This window comes from Numida meleagris, chromosome 23 (assembly GCF_002078875.1).
Source record: "Numida meleagris isolate 19003 breed g44 Domestic line chromosome 23, NumMel1.0, whole genome shotgun sequence".
NCBI lineage: Eukaryota > Metazoa > Chordata > Aves > Galliformes > Numididae > Numida > Numida meleagris.
The window spans coordinates 3099793-3116577 of record NC_034431.1 but is presented as its reverse complement, the minus strand read 5'-3'; the positions used below and the strand labels follow the sequence as shown (position 1 = coordinate 3116577).

The 16785-nt window shown below is 48.1% G+C and overlaps 1 protein-coding gene across 6 annotated transcripts in view; it reads left to right on the top strand.

Moving 5' to 3' along the window:
• Positions 1-16785, top strand: part of GRAMD1B (GRAM domain containing 1B) — a 111990-nt gene that overhangs the window by 40554 nt on the left and 54651 nt on the right. Inside the window, exon 1 of one of the 6 annotated variants that reach the window (XM_021376231.1) lies at positions 10376-10507. The exons of the other annotated variants lie outside the window; for them this stretch is intronic. The gene's annotated coding sequence lies outside the window, so the exon portion shown is untranslated. Of the gene's footprint in view, positions 1-10375; positions 10508-16785 lie in introns of those variants that run through there. 6 annotated transcript variants of the gene reach the window in all.

Here is a 16785-nt window from a genome sequence, read left to right as displayed (position 1 = left end):
GCAAACTCTTCCTGAACTCAGATTCCCCACTGATGTCAAAGACTCAATGGATTGAGTAAGAATTGAGTAACAGCTAAGGAAGCATCTGAGGAATCTCTCACTGGAGAGAACATCCTGACCCTGGAGAGCTAATTAATATCCCAGCAGAATTTGGCTCTGAATTAGTACTTGGTAGTCGTAGCTAACCTTCTCCTCCGTATGTTTCCCTCCAATTATCAGTCTCTCTGGTGCTACAGAGCCTGGCATAACTGACTAGTGTGGAGCAACTGGTCAATAAAGAACCTGACAGCAAAGCAGATGGGTACTTAGACTATACCTGGGCTTCCTATGTACATAGTGCATGCTGTTATGCTGTTTGATCTGGGATTTCATAGGCCTAGCAGAGTTAGGCTTCTTTAACGCTCAGATGGGGGTTTTCTGGGCATGGCAAGAAGGGAACAATTTGGAATTGCTCTCAGGTAGATTAAACCAGAGCCCTTAGATGGTGCTGAGAGCATCTTTGTGCCTGGAAGAGGTGTGTGTTTGATGGAGCGCTGCCAGATCTCAGACCTGTTTAGTGACGGTGAGCCTGCAATGTTCTTGCAGCCTGGATTTAATTTCAAGTCAGTTTTGCTTTCACAGAAGAATACTGATCCTAAAATGACCCGTATGACCATACTTCACAAAGTAATTTCATCCGGCTTTGCTGGTGCAGTCTCCCTTTGGATAGCAGTGATTCTTGCTCATGTAACTTGCCAAAAATATCTCAGTCAAAATCACTTCTGGTAAGATGTGAAGCTGGATGTGAATTTGGGTATCAAAACTTGCTAGCTATTTTCCCTCTTAGCAGAGTTGAGGGCTGTTTCTGGAGCACTGTAAATCTATCAGACTCTTGCATACAAATGAGGAGGTGCCTTCTCACTGCCCTTAAGGTGGTGAGCTTGACCAGTAACAAAGATCCTGCACCCATGGGCTTTTACCTCTCCTCTGTGTCACAGTGGTAAAGATGTACAGGCAGCTGCGCTTGCTTGTTTCATTGATGATGATACAGAAGCCCTAACTAAAAATAACTAAGAGGTTTCATAAGTCCTGTAAGTGGTGACAGAAGCTGAAAAGAAGGGCAGAAGAGGGGAGAACAAGAAGTCATGTGGTGCACACCTTGTCCTGGCGTGCTGCCTCTGGCATTGCAGGCAGGTGCACTGGAAGGATCAGAGCAGAGCACGCAAAGATCTGCATCCACATCGGTGTGCATGGAAGAGGGCTGAAAGAAGCTACCACAGCCAAAGTAAAGGGATGCTGAGGATAACTGATACCTGGACTAGGTGTAGCCAAGATCTTAGCTGCCTGTGTGCTCTTACTGTGAAAGATAGTACCAGGGAATGCTGCTTGTGGAGTTAAGTGCTCAGTGATGGGCTCCCAAGGATCGTGCTCCAACCCGTGGGCTCTTTCAGGGAAGACTCGGAATGTTTGCTCTGCTGGCAGATGTGCTCAGTGTCAGCTAGCAGCTCTGTTTCTTGAGATGTGAGCGCTGCTGTCAGCTGGTGAATTGTGAAGTACAGCCATGGTCCAGAACCCGCACCCCGAAAAGGTGTCCTGCAGCACAGCAGTGAGGCAGGTCTGCCACCTGCACGTGTCTTCTCTGAGGAAAAAGCTTTCCTTCTGCAAAGCCATGTAAGTTGTCGTGTGTGCGTCATACCTGGTTGCTAATGCTGAGAGGGAGGCTGTACAGATTTGATTTTTATGGTAAATACGTGCTGTGTGGGTATTTTCTGGAGTCATGGAAGGGAAAAGTGAGGCTAGGAGGACTTTGGTTTTGCCTGAACTTGGAGCTCAGCTCCTTGGGTGAGTCTGGATGAATCATTTCAATGATGCTTATGTAATAAGGAGGAACACTATTTTCTTACCTCACAGGAGACGGATAAGAGGTGTTGGATTAAGCCTGTGAGTTGCTCAGGTACTGAAACACTACAACCATAAGAATATGAAGAGAAGCGGTAGAGCTGAGTTGGTGTCCAAGTAATTGTGCTCACAAGCAGCTCGACTTAAAGTAATTCACAGAGTGGGTAAGGTTGGGATGGAGACAGACAGAGACTTTGAGGTGTGTGCACATACAGTTCCCTAATCATTGCCACGAGACAAGGTTATGGACAAGCTGCCTTGAGCTCTGGATGAAGTCTTTGGTCACGAGCCTGCTTGTACTTGAACCGAGGGCTTGTTCTGCCTCATGGCATTGAGGTGTTTATCAGCTTTAGGATGCAGACAAAGCTTTAATGAAGAGTTTATGCCATGGAGCTGGAGGAGAAATCAGTCCTCAGCCTTGTATACAGTCTAAGGAGGTGACAAACTGCGAAGATGAAGTGAGGAATGTGGAAAGTAGGGGGATGGAAAGCAATAGGGCACAGAATGGGGAGAAGAGAAGCAGCTGGCCTTTGATGGCCTTAATAATAAAAATGGAGGAGATGAGAAGAGCTGCTTCTAAGATGTCTCAGCTGCTTATGCCCTGCATCTTAATTAGCCCCCTAGTCTGTGCAGTAACTTATTCTGGTAATTCTGGGGCTGTGGGGCTTATTTTACCTTTGCATAATCTAATAAGAGTTTCCTCAGTGGATCAAAACTGATGAGATCTTGCACAGAGCTTATGGAACGTCTTAAAACAGAGACAAGCTGAAGAAATTCTGCCTGCCGTTTAGGTTTCCAGGAAGTTGTGTAAAGATCTGGAAGGAGGTCAGACATCTTTTGTTTGCCCCAGTGTTATATCTTAAGGGGATCTGTTTGAAAAGTTGGGAGAAATTCTGTGCTTAAGTAGTGCACTCAGGACTTGCTTATGCTGCACCTTCCTAGCCCGTGTCCCTTTTCCCCTTGACACGAGGAGAAGTTGACATCCATGCTTTCCCTGAACTGCTGAGTCAGTTGGACTTAATGTTAAATGGACTAACTTTGGAGAAGCTTAACCAGGTGGGCACAAACCTCCTTTGTCACGCAGGAAAGATGGTTAATATTCACCCAGAGCTCATGTCCTCCCCCATCCTCCTCACCTTGTTGCTGCTGACTGCTGGGCCCAGCGCTGATTCTGAGCTGCAGATGCCAAGGAGAGCAGTGTAAGAGCAGCTCTCCTCCACTTGGGCTGCCAGATTCGCTGCTGTCAGCGGAGCTATTGTGAATGGAAATAGCACCCGCCCTGTTCCTCATGCGCCAGCATTGTTCCTTCCTTTGAAGATGGGCTGTTGTTAATTACAGTGTGGTTGGAGCTGCTCTGGTGGATAAGGCAGGCTGCTACCAAGCAGCTGGAATAAGATGAATTTCTCCTTTCTATGTTTAGCTGAGAAGCTGCTTTTGCACTTGGCGTGCCAGCTCGGTGGTTCTGCCCTGTAGAGGGGTAAGCTGTTTGGGAGGAAGTCTCTCATCCCTTTTCCCTGAAGTCTTGGTGTTCTGTCGGTGAAGATAAGGATGTTCTTCTTGTTTTCCATTCTTACTCTTTTAATCTTAAGCAGACTGATCTTGAGAGTGCTTTGTGATTTTGAAGCAAGGGGAATACACCCTATGCTTCCCTCCTGTGGGACAGAGGGGTATGGAAGCACAGATACCTCTGTTCCCTCTGGCTGGGGCCAGTGACCAGGAGGAGACCTCAGAGGATGAACTGCCTCTTTTTGTGCCCATGCGCTCAGCTGTTGCCATTGCTTAGTATGGCAGTCTGAAGCTTTGAAGAGTTTAGAGCAATTGGCAAACCTGAGGGCAGGGTGATTTTATGCTTCCTGTAGTAAGGTAACATATCCTGCATCTGGGTGCTAGCTGCTGGCCACTGGTGGGGGGGCAGTTTCATTGGTATCATGCATAGTTTTTGTACAGACAGTAGGTGGAGTACATTCAGAGTCCTAGCCATCACTGAAAATAAATCATTCTTCTTAAAATTTGGCCCTCTGTTCCAAGCTGCTGTGGCACAAAGGTATCTGCCTGTTGCCCCTTTTGAAAACTCAGCTCTGAGCTTTTAGCATGAGAGCATCCATGCAGATCAGTAACAGAACCTCACAAGGAAAGGCATGATCTTACACCAGATGTAACAGCAGGGCAAAGCAGGATTTGGATCTCACTTCTCAATTTCCTGATCAGTTCTGTCTCTACTGGACTAGTGCTTTATCGTTAGGTGAAAACCCCGCTGTGCCTTGCATATCTCACTGAATGCAGAGGAGGTCTGACAGACCTCAGGCGGCTGCGTCACTAGCTCGTGATGTTCGGAATGTGAGGAGGAGGAGGGGTGTTCTAATGTCCCTTTTCTTCCTTATCTGAGATGCGGGGCAGATTCCTTGCCCTGCCTTCCTGCCTGTTCCTGGGAGCAGAGGGCTCGGTTGTAAAACCTTATTTCACTTGGAGACCTTAAGCAATGGTCACCTCATTAGCTCTGCATCTTCCAGGAGCACTGGGATATTCAGACTATTACAGCTGTTAGCTTGAGGAATGCAGAGGTTGTGGGGGTTGGCTGGCACGCATTGCTGTAAGCCATCCCATTTCACAGACCTCCAGTTCTGTAGGTAAGCCTCCTGTCAGCAGGCTTATGTGCAGCATGCTTTCAGCTGCTAAGCCCCTTGCACAGATTCACCTTGCAGCAAAGCACTTACTGTGCCTCAGAGCCTTTGTGAGCCTCTATTGCAGTACTAAAACTTCAGTGCTGCTATAGAAGCAGCCATCAGAGGGTCTCGGAGGACTTAATTGATTTTAGCCTCTCACAGCCAGAGCTAGAGCTTCTGAATGTGGAGGAGTGAGGCTTTTTGAGGGGAAACTGACACTTAATTCAGGTAGTGCTTGGCCAGGCTTATACAGTAACGCTGTATAGCCTGAATTAGACTTTTTTACTTTGCAACTGTAGGCCTGGGGTTCCTAAGTTGTGGGGCTGCTTGTTGTATAGATGCCTCCTTAAACTAGTAAGTGGCCTGGGATACATCTACATATGTATCCTTCCAATTATATTGCATATACCCAAAGGTGGGTATAGGAATTGTGACTGTACCTTCTTTTCAACACATAGAAATGAACTGGTGGTGGAAGTACAAGGTTTCCTCAGAAAGAACACTGCGTAGGCATTACTTGTGTCTCACTGTCAGAGAAACCCACCTTCCTTTGCAGAAGATGTTTTAACTGAGAAATGTTTTAACTGAGATGTCATGAGAAACCACAGTGCATCTTGCGAGTCCTGCAGGGAGCTTGCCTGGCACTCCTGGTGCAGAGATAAGATCTGGAAGCATGTTCTTCCATTGTGTTTTGTGGAGTGATTGATGGATTAATGCAGTGCAGTAAAACAAAGGTTATTTAAATTAAAAAAAAGGAGTGGGGGAAGAGATGAGGGATAGTTTTCCAGGTCCCTTCTTCACAACAGTTACTGTGATGAGAAGGAAGGTCAGGAAAAGCAGTGCTTGAGGCCCCCAGCTGTAGCCTGGGCCCTGATGTGTTGCTTGGGTGGAAGGAAAATATAATGTTACTGCATGGAACTCCAACTCTAGATGTACACCAGTGGACAAGCGGTTGGTAGAGAGGATGGCACAGAAGAAAGGAACAGAACCTGTCCTTTAGCTTCTTGGTGGGGAAGCCTTGGAGCCAAAAAGCCCCAGATTGAAAGGAGGCATTTCCCTCTTCAAATGCTTCCTGGGAGTTGGAAATGAAGCTTATGTATTTCTTAATAAAAGACAAACTTGTGATGCCAAGCAGACATCTCAGTGGAAGTGGTGACTGAACTCTTAGTCAGCTGTGCTGCAACTGACTATTCAAGTAAGCAGATCAAGCTGCTTGTTGTGGCTGAAGTCCTCAGTACGGTGCTTTGTAATTAACTGCAAGTGGTGGGATGAGAAGGGTGCCTTGGTGTCAGTCCCTTCAGCTGCTGCAACTGAAATCTGCTTAGGTTGCTGCTGAGGGCTCAGAGCTCTCGAGCTTTTCCTGAGAGCCTTGGAGATGGAGTGAAATCTGCTAATTTGTAGTGACTTGTTGGATGTGCAGTGGGCACGGAGAAGATGACTACTCAAGAGAATAGCTGGGGGAGAAGCATCGCAGGGATAAGCAGGTTAAGACCCATCTGCTGAACCAGTAAATGGGCAGGCAGGGCTGGCACGTATCAGAGGGCAGGCACTGAAAGCTTTTTAAATTTTTTCTAGAGTTCTTCTCACCACTTCACCGTGGCCTTTTCCGTGCTTTTAGTGCTGTTTATCTTCGGCATATGGAAGTATTTGCAATGTTTACCTTGGAAAATGTGTGCATCTTTGCATTTCATAGTTGGCTGCCTACATGGGGAAATACCAAGCATTCAAAATGTGTAATACAGAATAAAGAAGCAGAAAGGAGATGGGGGCAGCCTGGGAGTTCTGTGCTGATCGATTCTTGATGCATTCAACGAATGTTGGTAGTAAGATACTGTTTGGAAATGCAGTGCACAAAGAATAATGTAAGGAAGAGGTAGTGAAGTGTTAAGTGCTTTATAGAGAGCTGTTCTTGCAACTTTGGATTTTAGTTGCCTCTTCTTATGTGCTTTCTCTCCACCCTGAGATTCTGCCTCCATTTAGCAAAGTGCTCAACCCAGCGAGGAGCTCATCTACGTGTTCCCCCATAGCAGGAGCATCTTTGGCGGAGGCATGAATGATGCTGTGCCTTTAAAATTGAATTGCCTGTGATAGAAGAAATCTGAGAGCACAGAAAGGAAACCAGTGCCTCTTGCGCAGAGCAAGCTCTTTGGAGATTTCTCCATTGCTCTGCGTTCTCACCAGCCTAGTCACTGCTCCTTCCCTTTGCTGCCAAACGGCAGCAACTAGGATAACATTGATGAAAGCCATCCCAGGGCCATCTTAATGGTGACGTGACATCTTTCTGCGGTGGACTCTGAGGTCACCTCTCCGTGTGTGTGTAAGCCAGCTGGGATTCCATCTTCTTCTGACTGAACAGCATTTCACTCCCTCGCTGCGGAAGCAACACTTGCTCAGGTTTCTGGGGAACACATGGCACTTGGACAGACTTCCCTATGCTGACTGTAACCGTGTGAGTGCTCACCACGACCTCCTCGTTTCTTCTTTTCCCTTCTCCTCCTTCCTTGTTTATCTTCCCATCCATTTCTTTCTTGGCCTTTGCAGAATATTTGTTGTGCATTTCGGTGATAAGATGGCAGCATGCGTCTCCCCACCGCGCCATGCATCGTAACAAGGTCAGGTGTTATCATGGGTACTAACCTAGGTCTGTCCTTGAGCCCCTCTGCTAGACCTCTGCTTTTCTCCTGTGCTCCTGCAAGTTTGACTTAAAGCTCTTCCTTAAGCCCTCTCTGCTGCTCTTTTCCCTGCCCTTTTTAAGTACCCCACTGTAAATCTTCGGATGTAGTGTGCCTTTGTGCTCTCTCCCTTACCCTTTTCTTTCTGTTTGAATGGCAGGTCGCATGTAAACATGGGCCTTGCTTTGACGGGTGTTGGTCTGTCAGAGTTTCAGGTATGGTAAGGTGATGGTATTTCTCTGCTGTGGAAAAGGAGTAGCTTGACTTCAGGCTTAGACACCGAGATGCTCAGGCTTCCTTCCGTGAGCCTTAGAGGCTGTTGCTTTGTGTGGCAACTGCCACGCATCAGTGCCTTCAAACTCAGAATTATTCTGCATTTCTGAATGAAGGGAGGCTTTGTGGTATGTGGCACAGTAACATACATCATCCTCTATTGTATCCCTAGCTGCAAGCAGTCACCCTTTGTTCCACCTTGTTGCTGATGCCACTTCTACTGGAAGATCCCTCTAACGTGTAAGAGTGTGTGTTGTGCTTGTGCTGAGATGCCTCTGTCTGCAAGTTGGAGGCTCTTATCTAAGAGATAAGAGGTTTCAAAATCAAGAGGGCTCTTTTCCTTCAAGACTTTGCAGTCATGCCTCTAGGCGTTCATTCTCGAAGTCAACATATTGCATGCGTGCTCCTGCTGCAATGTTTCTCACCCCTTTATCTGCACCATCTGAAGTTATTTTTTTTTGCCTGGGAGAGGATATTGCATTAGATGCATTAGACACCCCGTGGGTCAGACCAGTACAGAAAGCTTTGTTTCTCTGATGTGCTACCTCTGTGCCTCCATGGATTATCCTTTTAAGCAGTGCCAAAGATTTAGCTTGGCATACTCGAAAGATTTCTTATTGCAAAGGATTTCAGGGTCCTGGCTGCTAGACACTTCAGAGCACTCTGACTTTGAGAGATGAAGTGTTGAGCGTTATACTCTTGTCCTGTCAAGGCGTCAGGCTTGGACATGATGTATTCCATGCCATGAGATACTTCAGAATATCCTGACCTAACCAAAAGGGAGATGATCAATCCGTAGCACGTGTGCCCTAAACCATCAAGCCTTACTGCCTTTCCATTGATTGCTGCAGGTTATCTTGCAATGCAAGGTAAAATTCAAAGATGGCTTTTAATTTCTTGGCAAATTGAGATCAAGGAGGAGTTCCAAGGCGTAATCCATATGCTGTGAGTCATGAAGTTGTCTGTTGTTAGCCTGCCTCTTCCCACAGTGAATGAGCCTTTTTTGGAAGGGTTATTCCACCGTTGCAGGCAAAGGCAAGTTTGAACTCTTAACCTTACAAGACAGTGATGGGAAGAAGAGGCAGAAGACTGTGTGAAAGCAACAAGCCTCTTTCATTGTAGTATTGCTCTGAATCATCCCAGTTTCTCTACTCTGCTGATACTGATCATCTTTCTCCTTTTGAAAAACATTCTTCTCCTCCCAGATCTTTACAGGAAATTACTCTTTCTTTTCATCTTTTGACAGAGAGGAGCTTATCTCCCTTTTTTTCTTCCACGATAGCCAAAGTTCTCTCTTTCCTGCTGCAGTTCTCTTTAGCCTTGCTCTCTCCTCCATGACCCCAAGACACAAATTTCACGCCCTGGCAAACTGCATTTGGAATAGAAAGAAGTAGCTTAGATGTGCGTTCTGTTCTGCATACAGTGTGACTACAGCTCCCATGATGCCAGGAGTGCAAAATGCATATTTTATTTCTGGAAATGAGGTCTCACGTGACTTCCCAGCTGCTGCAGCAAAGAGGGAGGGAGTCCCTCCTGAGATCTTTCCCTGGGAAATGGAGGTGTGTCTTAGCTTGCGGATGCTGTGATTGCATCTGACAGCAGAGGCTGTAGGGCTGCAGAATGCTGCTGACTTCAGGAAGGAATTGGGAATTTGTCCATCTGGCTTGTTTTCCGAAGCACTGAGGTGCAGGACACTGAGACTTCCTCTTCCATACGTTCTGGTGCTCTTCATAGCTGCTCTTTCTCTTTCCCCTTAATGCTCACTTGTTTATTGATTCCCTGCTCTTCCCTCCCACTAGTCCTGTCATTAACGAGGTTTTGTCTTGCTCACGCATTCCACAGAAGCTCATGTTTTTTTGACTGCTGCTCCCAGCTCCTTGCAGGCTTTTTCCTTTCTTGCCGCATGGGAGAACCGGACCACACCTCGCAGGCAGCGCTCTGAACTCTGCCTGCGGGTCACATCTTTTCCAGGGAACTCGTGTCAGAGTCTGAGCCCTTTGTTTCCATCATGCAGGCACCTAAACAAGTCGTGTTTTGGTTCGTGGGATCTTTGAGGCTTTGCAGGCTCACATCCCAAACTGATGCAGTGCTACTGCTGTATCTATTCATAGAGCTTTGGATTCTTACCCAGAACTCCAAGTGTGTCACACTGGGTTGTTCACTTCCGAAAAGTGGACTTCCTCAGGAGACGTTTCCTGTTTTGCTCTTAAGTTCATGAGCTGGAATTAGCTGCTCTAATGAGAGTGCAGAGTGGAAACTGAGCTTTTTCTAAAAAGCAGACTGGTCTTCATGCATAGGTGACTACATGAATGCATCACAACAGAAAGACACCAGAAATCCACCTTTTTTTATGTATATTTAACAGAGTATAGAATGTAATGCATTTAATTCAGTAAAACTCAATGAGACTGCTTCATGGGGTGTGTGCACGTGTGCCTGTGCACAAGAAACGAGTAGCGCAGCTTTGCAGAAAATAGGTAGCTGCCCTTGAATGTGTGTAAACTGTTGAGTGCATTGTAAATTACATGCCAGTGCCCCTTGGGCTTTGTGTGCTGTAGCGTGCAGTGCCTGCCGTGTGCCGGAGCGCCGCTTGCTGCACTGCTCTATGAATAAGCACTTTCACGCAGTGATGTTTCTAGCCCTCAGAGGCTCTTAATTTGACTGAGCTCTGCAGTGGTTTTTTTCCAGCCTTCCTCTCCCTCCCTCCCTCCCAGCCCGGATTGCTCACGTCTCTCTGCTCTGCCAGCGCCGGAGCGCTCCGACCACTTGCGTGCAGCGGCTCCTGGCTGGTTTTGTGTCTGGAGCAGACCAGGAGGAGTGGGAGGGAGAGGCTGGGTGATGGCTGGGGCTGGCTGAAGTCACCCTGTGCCACCAATCACGGCCTCAGCAGCTCCGGGTGCCTCTTGACGCCGGCACAGATTTCACCTTAGAGGATGATTTGATATTTGCAGCGTCTGAGCTGACAGTGTGCACCACAGAGTTCTTAGTTTAGGCCCAGTCATTTCTGTGTGTTATCCTGAGGTGAGTGTTCTCAGTAGGGTGCAGATGACTAACCTCCACCTTTCTTTTTTTTTTTTTCCTCTGCACGTGTTTTACTCTCTTTAAATGGTCTCCGGTGTGCTTATCTTCTCTTGCAGCATTGCTTCTCTGCCCATCTGGCTGTCTTCTCTCACGCTTTCCTTTCCTCTTCCTTCCCCACTTCCTCCTCCTTCACCCACTGCGCTGCCCAGGCCCTGCTCACCGCCCTCCATTCTCATTTCTGAAGCAGCCACACAGGGGTTTGTTGCCTCTCTCCCTTCTCATAGAGTGAGAAGGAGGAAGAGCAGCATGGTCTCTTATCCCCCAGGCAGGCGCAGGTTGCTGCCTGCTCCCTGCAGGAGCTCAGACTTGAAGCTGGGGGGAGGAGGCTGGCTGTTCCCCAGCATCCCACAATAATTTGGGGGGCAGCAGCAGGGGAGGGCTGCCAGATCACATGGATTCTGTGCCAGCCTCCAGTCGAGAATCTAAATTGGGACCATCAGCTTTGAGATGCTTTTCCTTTGTGTTTGGGGGCAGCAGGGTGGACTTGGGATGAGCTCTTCCTTTTTGCTCCCATCCTCTGTCAAATTGTCTGTCCTCTCTTCACCATCCTTTTCTTGACTCTCCTTTTCTCTCCCCCTTTTCCTTCAACTCCCTTGTTTACTGATAGGCCAAGCAGAAAACATGGAGACGTCTGATATGGCGACAGCAAAGGTAGGATGGAAATGCTGCCGGCCTCACTGTGCGTAAGTGGTTTCGCTTGGCAACTTCTTACTTTCTCCCACCCTTTTTGCTTTCTCCAGACCCTTTTCCCTGAGGCTGGGAGTGGTCCTAGTGCAGGGGTTGGTGGCAGGGTTTGCATTTGAGGAGGAAGTTGGTTTGGGGGCTGTGGTCCGTGCAGTGCTTGTATTGTAAGATGGCAGATAGAATCTTCCTGCCCTAAAATATTGATGCTCTAGGCTGAGGTGGGGATAGGAGTGACATGGGGTTCTGCGTTGCTGCCAGCAGCAGTGTTTCCTTTGTCCAAAGGAAAACCCGAGGAGAGAGCTGGGATGCTGGCTGAAGCCTGCCTTGCTGCTGTGTGAGAGAGGATCGCTAGAGGGTGCTTAAGGGGCAGGTTTCCCACTGAGTCTGTCTTGTGGAGCAGAAACGCCTTCTGGCAGCTTAATTTTCTTCTTTTTTTCTTAATTTTTTTCTTTTTTTTGGAAAGGACCTCAGGGGAGTGCTGAGTGAGGCAGTAATTGGAGCTTGTAGATGCACCCTCCCTTTTTTGTGAGAGGCTTCTCTGCTGGCTTTGCCCGGGCTGTAGGTTCTGCTCTCTGGGCTGGCAGATGGGAAATGAGTGGGAACGGAGGTGGAGAGGGTGAGATGGGGTGGGGAGGGAGATGGATGCTGTGCATGGCTTCAGCATGCTCCTCCAGGGAGGACTGGGAAGCATAAACCTGGCTCACTATTAGATGGTTCTGTCTGATGGCAGGGGATGCTGGTGGTGTGTTCATAGCAAGTGTTTGTTTTCTATCATGAGCCTGCCCCTAGTGCAACTTCACTTGGCATCGCAGCAAGATTAATGTGCAAGTTGTCTGCAGATCTCTCTTGGCATGCTGTTATCTCAGCAGCGTGTGCCACTAAGTGGGGCTGAGAAGGCAGAGCTTGGGAAGAGTGGGAAATGGCATCAGTGGTTATAAAGCACCTGCACCAAACTGGATGCTCAAGCCTGGCAATGCAGTGTTCTGTGCTCCAGGAGGCACCTGCTTCACATGGAGGTAGTCCATGGTTCAAAACCCCCATGGTGCTGTCCAGACTGTAGGGCTTTGTCCTATATCTTAGTTAAAATTCAAGTGAAGTAACTGTTTTCCCTTTTCCCATTTGTTTCTGTTAAATACTTTGTAATTTCCACTTCACATTCCCATAATTCCCACAAGACTGCATGATGCTTGTGAGCAGCTGCCCTGTTTAGCCCCAGGACTGGGCTATAGGGTTTGAGTTTGTGGCATCAGTTAATAAATTCTATGAAATGCTTCAGGGCAGAAATAACGTTATAAAGGTGAAATCATTCTCACTATCACTATCATACTGCCTGTCACTGCATACCCACAATGAACTTGAGGAGAAGGCTTAACTGGTTTATTTCTCTCAGCCTGAGTGCTGGGAGCATCCCAGGGCTTTAGCACAGGATGCTGCTTACTCCCATGGTTGCTCTCCATTGTATTGCACTGCTGCTTCCTTTGCTGCTGGGACACCTTCCAGGGCACCTCAGGAACTGGCATTTCCTGCCATGCCAGAGAAGGGTCCCGTATTGAGTGCTTCAAAAATAGAGGCACAGCTTTGAACAACGTGTAGCTTGTGGCCTTCATCTTCAGGGTGGTCATTCACTCATGTGGTGAGGCTTTCTGGAGCTGCTCTTGCAATCACAAAGCTTCTTGCCCCGTGCATGCTGTGGGATGCTCTGTGGGGGGCATTGTGACCTGCTGTCTTGTCACCTCACAGCTTGGCTTCTATAGTGTCCCAATACATGTAGGAGCACTGTATTTTTTTTTCCCCTTGCCCCTGGCTGAGAACCGGAGGGTAACGCAATTAACCCATTAACAAAGAAAATTGGCTCAATGTGATGCTCAGATGCTTCCCAGGAAAGCGTGAGTCACCTTCCAGGTAATCAGCGAGTGGAAAGGTGGAATGTAAGTCAGAGAGATGGCTTTCATTCCCCTCGCAGCAAAGGGCTCCTGCTTTCTGCGCTGCAAGTGTGCACATGGCAAGTCCTCAGTGCTGCTGGTGTGCTGAGGGGGTAATTAAGCACCTGATTTACGTGTTCTGTCTTGAAGGAAATCTGTTTGTCTCACGAGCCGTAACTAGAATGATGAGTGCAGTGAGAGAAGATGCCTGTTAGCAGTACCTCGGGGCTCTTGTGTGGGGATATTTGTCGGTTTCTCTTAGCTCTTGCTGAGACTGGGACTGCTGGGAGGAGTAAGGGGAAAAGGATGATGGAGTAATGCTGGGTAACTGGCTGCTATGTGAAGGAAGCGTTGCCAAATTACAACGGCTGGCAGGATTTTTGGTAGTGGCCTCTGTGCTTCCAGCTCGACCCGGGCCCTGACCGGGGAGGTGACACAGTGCAGGACACAGGCACATCTGGACAGAAGCCTTTAGTTCTTCTGTCATCCAAAGCGGAGGTCAGAAAACAAAAAATCAGCTCAGTTTTTCACATGACAGCCTTTCTAAGTACGTGTGGCCTTGAGGGTTTATTATTGCAGGTCAGGAAAACATCCAGTCTTTTTTTTCCTAACTCCCTTCTTCCTGCTGCTCGGAATCCCCGAGTCCATCTTCGGTTTGGGAAAGCTGGGCACAGTTTTTGTGCTGTTGCTGTGTTTAGCATTTGTGTGCGTGCTGTTTGACTTCCTCATCCCGACCGGTGCTCCCCCCGGGGGAGGCTGTATCCATGGTGCTCTTGCTCCGGATCAGAAGTCTCCCAAATGCTGCTGGCAGTAGGCCAGGATCCAAATTATCTTCTTGAATCCCTACTGAAGTTGATGGGAATTTTGCTTGTGGGGGGAGGGACAGAGGATGAGATGGGACGACAGGCACTGTGTCTGTTTGCTGTCTTGTTACTTGTTGCTTGCATGTAGTAACTGTGTACGCAACGCTGTGCAATCAAAAAAGATGAGATCCCCTTTCCTAAACAATCAGAATTCTATTGAGTAAGGAAATAATTTGACTTAGATATTTTAAACCTAGAAGGGAAATGAGGAGCATCTGATCTAACATCCTGTATGGAGGGCGGTCTGCGGTGCCAATATCCATCCGGCTCCGTGTAAATGGCTCGAGCGTGAACAATTACAAAGGGGGAAAGGAGGTCGGTCTGGGGAAAAATAATGAGAAATTGGAGTTGAGAGAGGGGAGGAAAAGGTGATCTGGTGATTGGTGAGTGAACGGGAGCTGAGAACGGAGCACAACGCTGAAGAACATGTGGAGATGTGATCTGGGTGCTCTGTACTTTGGAGACCACTGGGTGCTCTGGCTGAGCATTAGTACTTTGGAGACCCCTGCCTTCCTCTTCAGAAGCGAAGGGCACCTGTGGCTGTTTCCAATCCACTGCTGCGAGGTGTGAAGGAACCAGCAGTGCTGAGATGCTCACGGGGCTTTGTGATAGTCAACACTGGCCAGATAGCCACCCACTCTCAGAAACCCTTCTGTTTTCAACTGCTGTGCTTGTTCTTCTGAAACATCACAACAAGCCAACGTGAAAATGAATGTTTACCCTACATTTTAATTTTCATTTGCTATTTTTACCATTCACATGGGAAGAGAGGAGTTTTTGGCCAAAAGAAGAAAGGTTGGGGAGGGCTCTTTTGCATGCGGAACGGGGTCATCGAAGATGATCTGTATTCACGTTGACACAATGCACAGCCTGCCCTTGGAGCTTCTTTATCACAGCAACGTGATGGACATCTCCTTGCAACGCAGTCTCTCAGATCAGTGAGAACGCCCATAGAGCTTGCCCAGTTTCCAAACAGAGCTCTATGCCAGAGCCAGAAACTGCTTTTGATCCCTTAAGGCCCCGGTTCTCAGGGCGCTGTTCTGCCTTCCCATTCTCCTGCTCTGTGGGATGGATGCTCGGGATGGAGTAGGTAGATAATTTATCTGGAATTCAGCTTGCGTGTGACTTGTAAGTATTCTTGGCGCTGCGGAGGTGGGCAGGGTGGCTGCACGTAGCCTACCTCTCTTGATACGTACACGTGCTCTTTTGTTACCCTATTTAAATTTTTAATATTACTTGTTCCTCTTGAGGATCGCATGCAGATGAAGGAGGAGAAAGGAAAGGGCTTGCTCATGCTGTGCTAGCTGCTATGGAGGGAGCAGCCCGGGGAAGGCAGAACTGAGATTGTCCCCAGCAATGTGACAGTGGGGTCACCTGCACGGGGTTCATGGAGGATGGGTGACCTGTGGTCCTCTCGTTCAGGCTGCTGTGAGCAGTTCAGAGAGCAGATCCCAGCTGAACTGTGATGGAGGTGGCAGCGCTTGCCAGTCTGATGCTCGTACAGATACCTCCACTTCTAAGTGATCTATTTCCTTTGATAATTTCTTAACCTTCGCGTTATTCTTATATATATTTTTTTAAAGTACCCGACTGCTTGTCTCTTAATACCTTTCTTGCCTGAGCTTTGATTTCTAAACATGTGACTGCAGCATTAGTCTGTCCCAGATTTGCCAAGCTTGCAGGTCTCCTGACCCATTTTACAGCACTGTGATTTGCTTCCCTCCTTGCAACCTGCGGCCACAATGTGCAGCATTTCATGGCGAGCAGTGGCTCTGGAGCTGAGCTGAGGCCAGCCCGTATAGGATGGACCTAGTGAGGGCTGAGATTTGGATGTTCCTCCCATGCTGTTTGTGACATTTGGCAATGCGTGTGCCTCTTGTGTAAGTTGTCAGTGCGTTTTGTCTGGAAATAAAAAGGCATGCTGCAAAGCTCATGTTGCAAATGAACTCTGCAATCTTCCTTTTCAAGCAGTTATCTCCAACTTCTCTGCCTGGAGTGGCTCTGCTAGGGCACTGTCCCTCAGCCCTTCACAGCTGGGCCCGGAGGGCAGCTCTGTGCAGGGTGCAGTTCCCCATTCATTGCTTCCTTGTGCAGCCAGCACAGTACTAAATGCTGAAACAGAAAGTGCAACCTGTCACGAGCACGGGGGATGCAAGGTGGATGGAGTTGGCACCAAATTGCCTCTTCCCTTCTGCAATTCAGCTTCCCAGAAAGACATCTCAGCATCACTTGTGTGATTTCTGAAACTTCAGCTCCCTGCTGAGAATCCAGTTTCCTCGCAGCTGTGGGTTTTGAATGCCCAGAGCTGTTTCCAGATGAATTCAGAACTAGAAATTTGCTTCTGCTCGTGATTTGGGGGCAGAAAAAAAACCAAGTCTGGTGCTGTTCTTGAGCAGGATGATGAGGAGGAGCGTTGGGTGCTTTGTGAAGGTGATGTGCATTTATCAGTGCTTCCTGGCTACTTAGATTTCACAGAGAGCTTGGTAAAGCAGAAACGCTGAACTCATCCCAGAGCGATGAACAGAGCTCAGGCTGTCGCAGGTGGGGGTTCCGTGTTGTTCTGCTCCCCCCCCCAATGAGCTGCAGCCATTAATAGGGATGTCATCGCTGGACGGTGAGATTTGTCATTCAAGGAGTAAAAAAAAAATAAAAAAAAAAAAATTCCCAAACACATCCTTCAGGATACAAGGAGCGGGGAGGGGGGCGGGGAGGAAAGGAAGGTGCAGGGCCAGTAATGGGCACTTCTCCC